The sequence below is a fragment of the Grammomys surdaster genome, unplaced genomic scaffold, assembly GCF_004785775.1.
Source record: "Grammomys surdaster isolate TR1022 unplaced genomic scaffold, NIH_TR_1.0 255, whole genome shotgun sequence".
NCBI lineage: Eukaryota > Metazoa > Chordata > Mammalia > Rodentia > Muridae > Grammomys > Grammomys surdaster.
Window position 1 is genome coordinate 7,233,665 of NW_021604696.1, and position 6,561 is coordinate 7,240,225.

At 45.4% G+C, this 6,561-nt stretch overlaps 1 protein-coding gene across 1 annotated transcript in view; it reads left to right on the forward strand.

Moving 5' to 3' along the window:
• Window positions 1-6,561, forward strand: part of Vwa3b (von Willebrand factor A domain containing 3B) — a 165,828-nt gene that overhangs the window by 157,341 nt on the left and 1,926 nt on the right.

A 6,561-nucleotide genomic window follows, 5' to 3' on the forward strand; every position in this document is an offset into this window, starting at 1 on the left:
CTCCCCTCTCCCTTTCTCTCTCTCTCTCTAATTTGATCTAGCTCATACTTCCCTTCTCTGCCAGTCTCTTCTGTAGAGCTGGATAATCTTGATTCCGTTTAGATCCCTCCTGGGCCTTCCTTAAACCATGGACAATACCCCTATACCCCTTAGCAGAAAGGGATTCTACAGAGCCCAGCTGAGGCCTCAACCATGTCCCAGCCAGTGTGCTTTCCCCATCCTGACCACGCATGCTCTTGGGATTCCACTTGGCTTGTGAACCTGCCCTCTCAGGCCTGCCATGGCTCTCTGGGTTTTCTCTCTGCCCGATGTCACCCACCCACACAGTTGCTTCCCAGTGTCACTTACACCAAGGACCCTGTGTCTTTCTCTAACCCAGTCTGTGGCTCTGCATCAATTACAACCCCTGAGAATGGACCTATAGTGTGTCCTCATCAAAGCTCTCAGGTGTAAGTAATGGGCAGCTGTAGTAGATAATTTTCATGGAAAGGGCATTTTGGAAACTGAGTCTTAGATCCATATCCTACCCCACCTAGGGGCTATAAGACTAAGACGGGGCTGTGTCACAGCCATGCCTGGCACCATGGAGGTGTTCTGCATATAATTGGAACGGCATTACTCTCAACTGGTCACTGGGTTGTGTGTATGTGTGGAATGTGTGTGTGTGTGTGTGTGTGTGTGTGTAGGTGTCCATGCATGTACATTTGGAGACCACAGGAGGATGTTGGGTATCTTTCTTTATTGCATTCTTCATTATTTTTAAAGATAGACTCTCTCATTGGCTGACCAGTAAACTCCCAGGATCCCCCCCACCCCCGTCTCCACTCCTCAACCTGAGGGTTACAGGCACATGCTGCATTGTCCAACTTTTCTGTACTTGCCAGGAGTTTGCACACAAATCTTGCTTTCACAGCAAGCCGTCTCCCCATCCTTCCTCTGAATATCCCCATCTGACATTACAGGAGCTCCAACACACACTCAGATAGTCTGAACCCGTAGTCCCCACACCTGCTCCCAGCCCTGGACTCCTCGTCTCTGCTCATCCCCTCCCCACGTATCATGGAATTGTCCAAAATCCATGGGAAATAGTCATTCCCCACACTCAAGGTGCCTCTAGATTATGATGATCCAAGCCTGGAAATGGTCTTCAGTTCTGTTGTGGCCCAGTGCTTTATGTAGAAGCTCTAAGCTGCTCCATCCTAGGCCTGCCCCAAACCTGTCAAACCCAGGCACCTTCCCTGGGGGCTCAACCGATTAATCTTCTTTGAATGCATACTGTTCTTATACCTTCTCCCTCACCTAAAAATCCTCAAACCCCACGCCCATCTGTGCCCCCCCCTTATCCTATCTTAATCTCTCCCTCTTTTTATTCTTAAATGCCTTGGTGTTTTGCATGCATGTGTCTGTGTGAGGGTGTCAGATCCCCTGGACCTGGAGTTATGGATAGGTGTGAGCTACCGTGTGGATTCTGGGAATGGAACCTGGGTCCTCTGGGTGCTCTTAACTACCGATCCATTTCTCCAGCCGCCTACCTTAGGCTCATATTAGTGTGATATAGTCTGTCTCCTGGGTCTCACTCATCCCTAGTCACTCCTAACCAGCCCTCCAGGGCATACTAACTCCTTCCCAACACCAGGTCTCTGTGCTTTGCATGGACTATGTGTTACTTTCCCAGAAGATGATTTCTTAGCCACCTGGGAAAGTCTAAGACTGAATTCAAGCATTCTGACTGTCATGAAATGTCCTGGTACATAGCCAGCTTCTCCCATATGCTAGGGTGATCAATTTTACTGCATCTTGTGGTGGTGGGGGGTTGCTACGGAAATTTCCCCTTGTGCTACACTGTGTCCCACTCCACTTTCTGTCCCTATAACAAAATGCCTAAGGCTAAGAAGACGTCTGTAGTTCAATTTTGAAGGTTGAAAGTTCAAGGTCGCCGGGCAGTGGTGGCGCACGCCTTTAATCCCAGCACTTGGGAGGCAGAGGCAGGTGGATTTCTGAGTTCGAGGCCAGCCTGGTCTACAGAGTGAGTTCCAGGACACCCAGGGCTACACAGAGAAACCCTGTCTCGAAAAACAAAACAAAACAAAACAAAAAAAAAGAAAGAAAGTTCAAGGTCAGGTGACTATCTGCTTGGCCTCTGGTAAGGGCCTTCCTGGTCATGTCTAAACATGATGGCTAACATGGTGCAATGAGGAAGCTAGAGACTATGGAGGAGCTAGGCTTGTTCTTATCTATCAAATTGTACACTCCAGGAGACCCACAATAATCTCTTAAAGGGGTCAAGTCCCCAATGACCTAATTGTCTCCTACTGTCTCACCTTTTGAAGGACCCGTCACCTCTCCAATGGACACATTGAAGACCAACCCTGCAGCATGTGAACCTTTGGAGAAAATTAAAAAAAAAATCTAGTCTGTGATAAAGCAATATGAATATTAGTCTAGGTATTGACTATTCTCACTGAGTTCAACATGATTATTCATCACATTTTAATTAAAACTCATTACTTCCCATATGAAGAAGAACCTTTGTCTCCCACATTCCCTGGGACTTATTTAAATTTCTTGGCTGCTAATTATCTGCTCTCACCTCTAGAGCTTCACACAGGAGACACAGTCATCAACTCTCCAATTTCTTCCTCTTTCCACTCTCGATGCTTGCCTAGGAGCAACAAGCTAGGTTTAATTTTCCCAAGTAGGAGCCGTCTTCAACCTGTTAATTGCAGAGCTTAATCACCCTCTGCTTCTATAGCCGGGGCCGAATACCACAATCAAATGTGGCCGTTCTCTAGTCTCTGTCCTCCCTACGGTTCTCTGCTGGTACCTAAGTCTCGCTTAACACACATGCCATCTTCTTTTGCATGTCTGTAGTGAGTCCTCGAGCTGATGTACCAAGCAGCCATTATTGAGACTCTTGATTCTTGTGTTCATGTTTTATGTCATTAGAGACATGCACCACAGGTCGTGACTCCCAGAGGACAATAGTTTCAGGGATTGATTCATCTGTGAATACTAAGCCAGGGCCCCTCACTTTCAGATCCCTGAGACCAGCAAGCCTTCAGTGGTGACTGACAAGTATTTTCTGCAGGTAGATCCCTCTCCTGTCCTCGATGGAGGGTTTTACACAGAGAAAGATGGGAAGGAGACCATTCAGAAGAACTCTACGATCAAAACTGACCAGATAGAGTTCATACAATTTTCCATTTCCAACCCATGCTTGACAGCTAAGTGACTCTCAGAGACCTTTAATTAAGTTTGGCTTGCAAAATACGCCATCCCACTAGCAAAAGTCTAGCTCTCAAAGGACAGCACCGGCCTCTGTTCCTTTGCCTTGGGAAATATGCGACATGGGGGCCAGCTGCTTCTCTCCTCTTGTGTCACCCACTGAGTAGGTCTGCTGAGGGGACAATACTTCTCTGCCTTCCCTCTTCCTCTGTGTTCTATGGCGTCATACATACCTTTTATGAGTGAGAATACTCTCTAACCGGTCTAGAACATTTCATTGCAAGAAGACATACGTGATTTCTCTAGAGATGTTAGAAACTCTAAGAAGCAAGCAGAATGGGAGGGATTCTCCCACCACCACCCCCATTCAGCATTCTCTCACTTCCTCCAGGCAGAGATGTCCTTGGCCTTCTCTCTTGGGGTCCTGGTCCTTCCTATCATAGCAGTGTGGCCTCTGATTGCTGCAGGGGGAAGGCACCTGGTGGGTTTGATGCTCTGGTTTCTGGTTTTCTCCCTGTAGGGAAATCACCTCAACCAGGTGTCACGATGCTATCTCCAGACTAAGGCATCTGGCAGGCCTGAGCAGAATTCAGACACCTGGTGCCCTATAGCTGGCTGCAAATCCCTCCCATAGAGCTGGAGTCTGCCCTGCCCACTTGACAGGGCAAGGCCCAGGCAAGTCAGATCTCTAGAAAAATGTTCTCTGGAGAGGGTTTGTGATTTCATAGTCATAATAGCAATAGTTAACAACAGTAACATTATTCCAAATGTGGTTTCAGGAAAGCCAAGTAGGATTTTCTCTAGGCTCCAGAAAAAAAAAATCCATCCAATTGATTGTCACTGTGTGATCTTGGGGACACTGTTGTGTGTGAGACTGCCAAAAGGAAGAATTTCCCAGGACTTGGTGGTGGCTCGTTTGAGTCTGTGATCAGCTCACTATTCCCTGGTGCACAAACATTAGCTTCCCGTTGTCTCTCTTTTGAGCAGCTGTGTGACTTCCATGGATTTGGGCATATGTTTCCGTGGGAGGAGTGATTCCCCAGTGACTTAGCCTCCTTCCTGGACAGTGCTGAATGGCCTGATACTGCTTGCTCAACAGCCTTGGAATGAACTCCCTGCTTGAAGACTGAACGCTCAGTGCTGCATCTGGCCTTGTGTGGACACGTCGTTTTCCTCGCTCTGGCATGGTTTCTTCTGACAGCTTTTCCTGGGAGGGAGCTGGGCATTACAAGTCAGCCAGTCTGTGCTTTTCATTATCTCCCTTCATCCCTGCGGTCAGATGAGAGCCCATTTTCTATCCCAGAGACAAGCCTTGAAAAATAAGCAATTCAGCAAAACATCTGCCTGTGGATTACCTATGTTGTCCATAAGGACAAAGGCCATTATCTACTTTCATGAGGAATATCATGGTGTCTGCAAGTCACAGAGACTCTCATGCCAATACTATCAATCTCTTGATCTTCTGCCTCTTCAGCTATGGATTCAGAGTCCTGATCCCCAAAAGACATCAGTGTAACATCAGTCCAGAGCAAAAGAGACACTGGGGCAGTATGGAAAAGAGGCCTCTGGGAGCCAGCAGGAGGACCAGTATATTGACAAAGCTCGGTCCACTGAATAGGTGGATTTTGACCCTAAGAACAATGTAGCATGGTTTCTCAGCACCTTCTCCCTAGTAGTGAGACCAGAACCTTCTAAAGAGCCAATTAAGACATGGTACCTGGCTCCTCATTCTAACCCACTGTGAACATATCTTGATCTTGTTCACAATATTACAGATTAGACAGACATCTGTAATCCAAAAATCCAAAATCTGACATGCTCAGAAATAGGAAACTTCTTTAGAACAAACCTGAAGCCACAAGCGGAGAACGTCTCCATTCTGACCTCACTCCTGCCTCAGGAGTTAGGCTACAGTCACAACTCAGAGACTTCCAAGATACGATAAACATCCGCTTACACGAGGTGTGTACGGGTGGGAAATGCGACGGAACCTCACGGTTAGACTTGGGTTCCATCTGCAAGGTATCCCACTACATATATGCAAATAGTCCAAAATCTGGAGCACTTCTGGTCCCAAAATTTTCACATAAGTGACACTTAACCCTATATTCAATCAAATTATAACAAATTAAGACATCACTTAATCTAATGCTGCTTCAGTGTGAGCTTGAACAAAACAAAGCCATTGAATGGGTCATGTTGAATCACGGTATGACCTGAGTTCATGGGGTCAGGGTCCTCTGGAGGCCCTTCTGACCTCCATAGTGGTTGTGGCCAAGAAGCAGAGTAAGGGGAGGGAGAGAGCAGGGGTAAGAGCTTGCACATTAGCCCTATGTGAAGATGCCTCCTTATAGACTGGGCAAGCCAATCTCCAGCCAGATGATCTTCTGGTCTCCTTGGATAGTGAACACATGTGGTGTACCTAAATACACACAGGCAAAAATGCTCATAAAATAGAAAACAAATCTTTAAAAAGAAACAGCTTTCTCCTGATCAAACCTTCCTTTTGTTTTACATGATAACTTGCCTTGTTTTGTTCTTGTTCCAAAAGGAATACAATCATATTACTTATAAATTAAAAGCAACCAGCAAACCCTTTTAGAACCACAGTCTAACATGTCAAAAATAATCATTGTATTTTGGTTCACATTCTTATACACTTTTTTCACAGCTGTGTCCATTCATATTTTTCTTCAAAGCCAAAAGCTTTATTCATTTTCCTTATCATGTATAACAGCTGCAAAACATCTTTTTTAAATGTGGGGAACATGGAGTTGGAGAGATGGCTCAGTGGTTAAGCACACTAGCTGTTCTTTCAGAGGACCCAGGTTCCATTCTCAGCATCCACACGGTGGTTCACACCATGTGATATCTCTAGCCCCAGGGGATCCTACCCTTCCTCTGGCCTCTGCAGTCACCAGGCACACATGTGGTGCACAGACATACATCCAGGCAAAGCACCCATACATATAAAGATAGATAGATAGATAGATAGATAGATAGATAGATAGATAGATAGATGTGATTTATAATGTAAGAAGTGGAGAACATATCAATTCTATTGGAATCTATTTCTCAGAGTCAACTGTTTCTAATTTACTTCAAGGTGCCTAGTGTGCTTTGCTTATTCAAAAGCAAAAGTTAAAATAATTTATTCTCTTTTATAACATTTTCCCAGTTACTAATGTATCAATTTTTTCTTTAACAGTGACACCTGTTGTTTATTACCTGCCTAAAATTTCATTAGTAGGTGACCTTTAACTCATTCATGTGACCAGTCCCTGCAAAAGATAGATAGATAGATAGATAGATAGATAGATAGATAGATAGATAGAT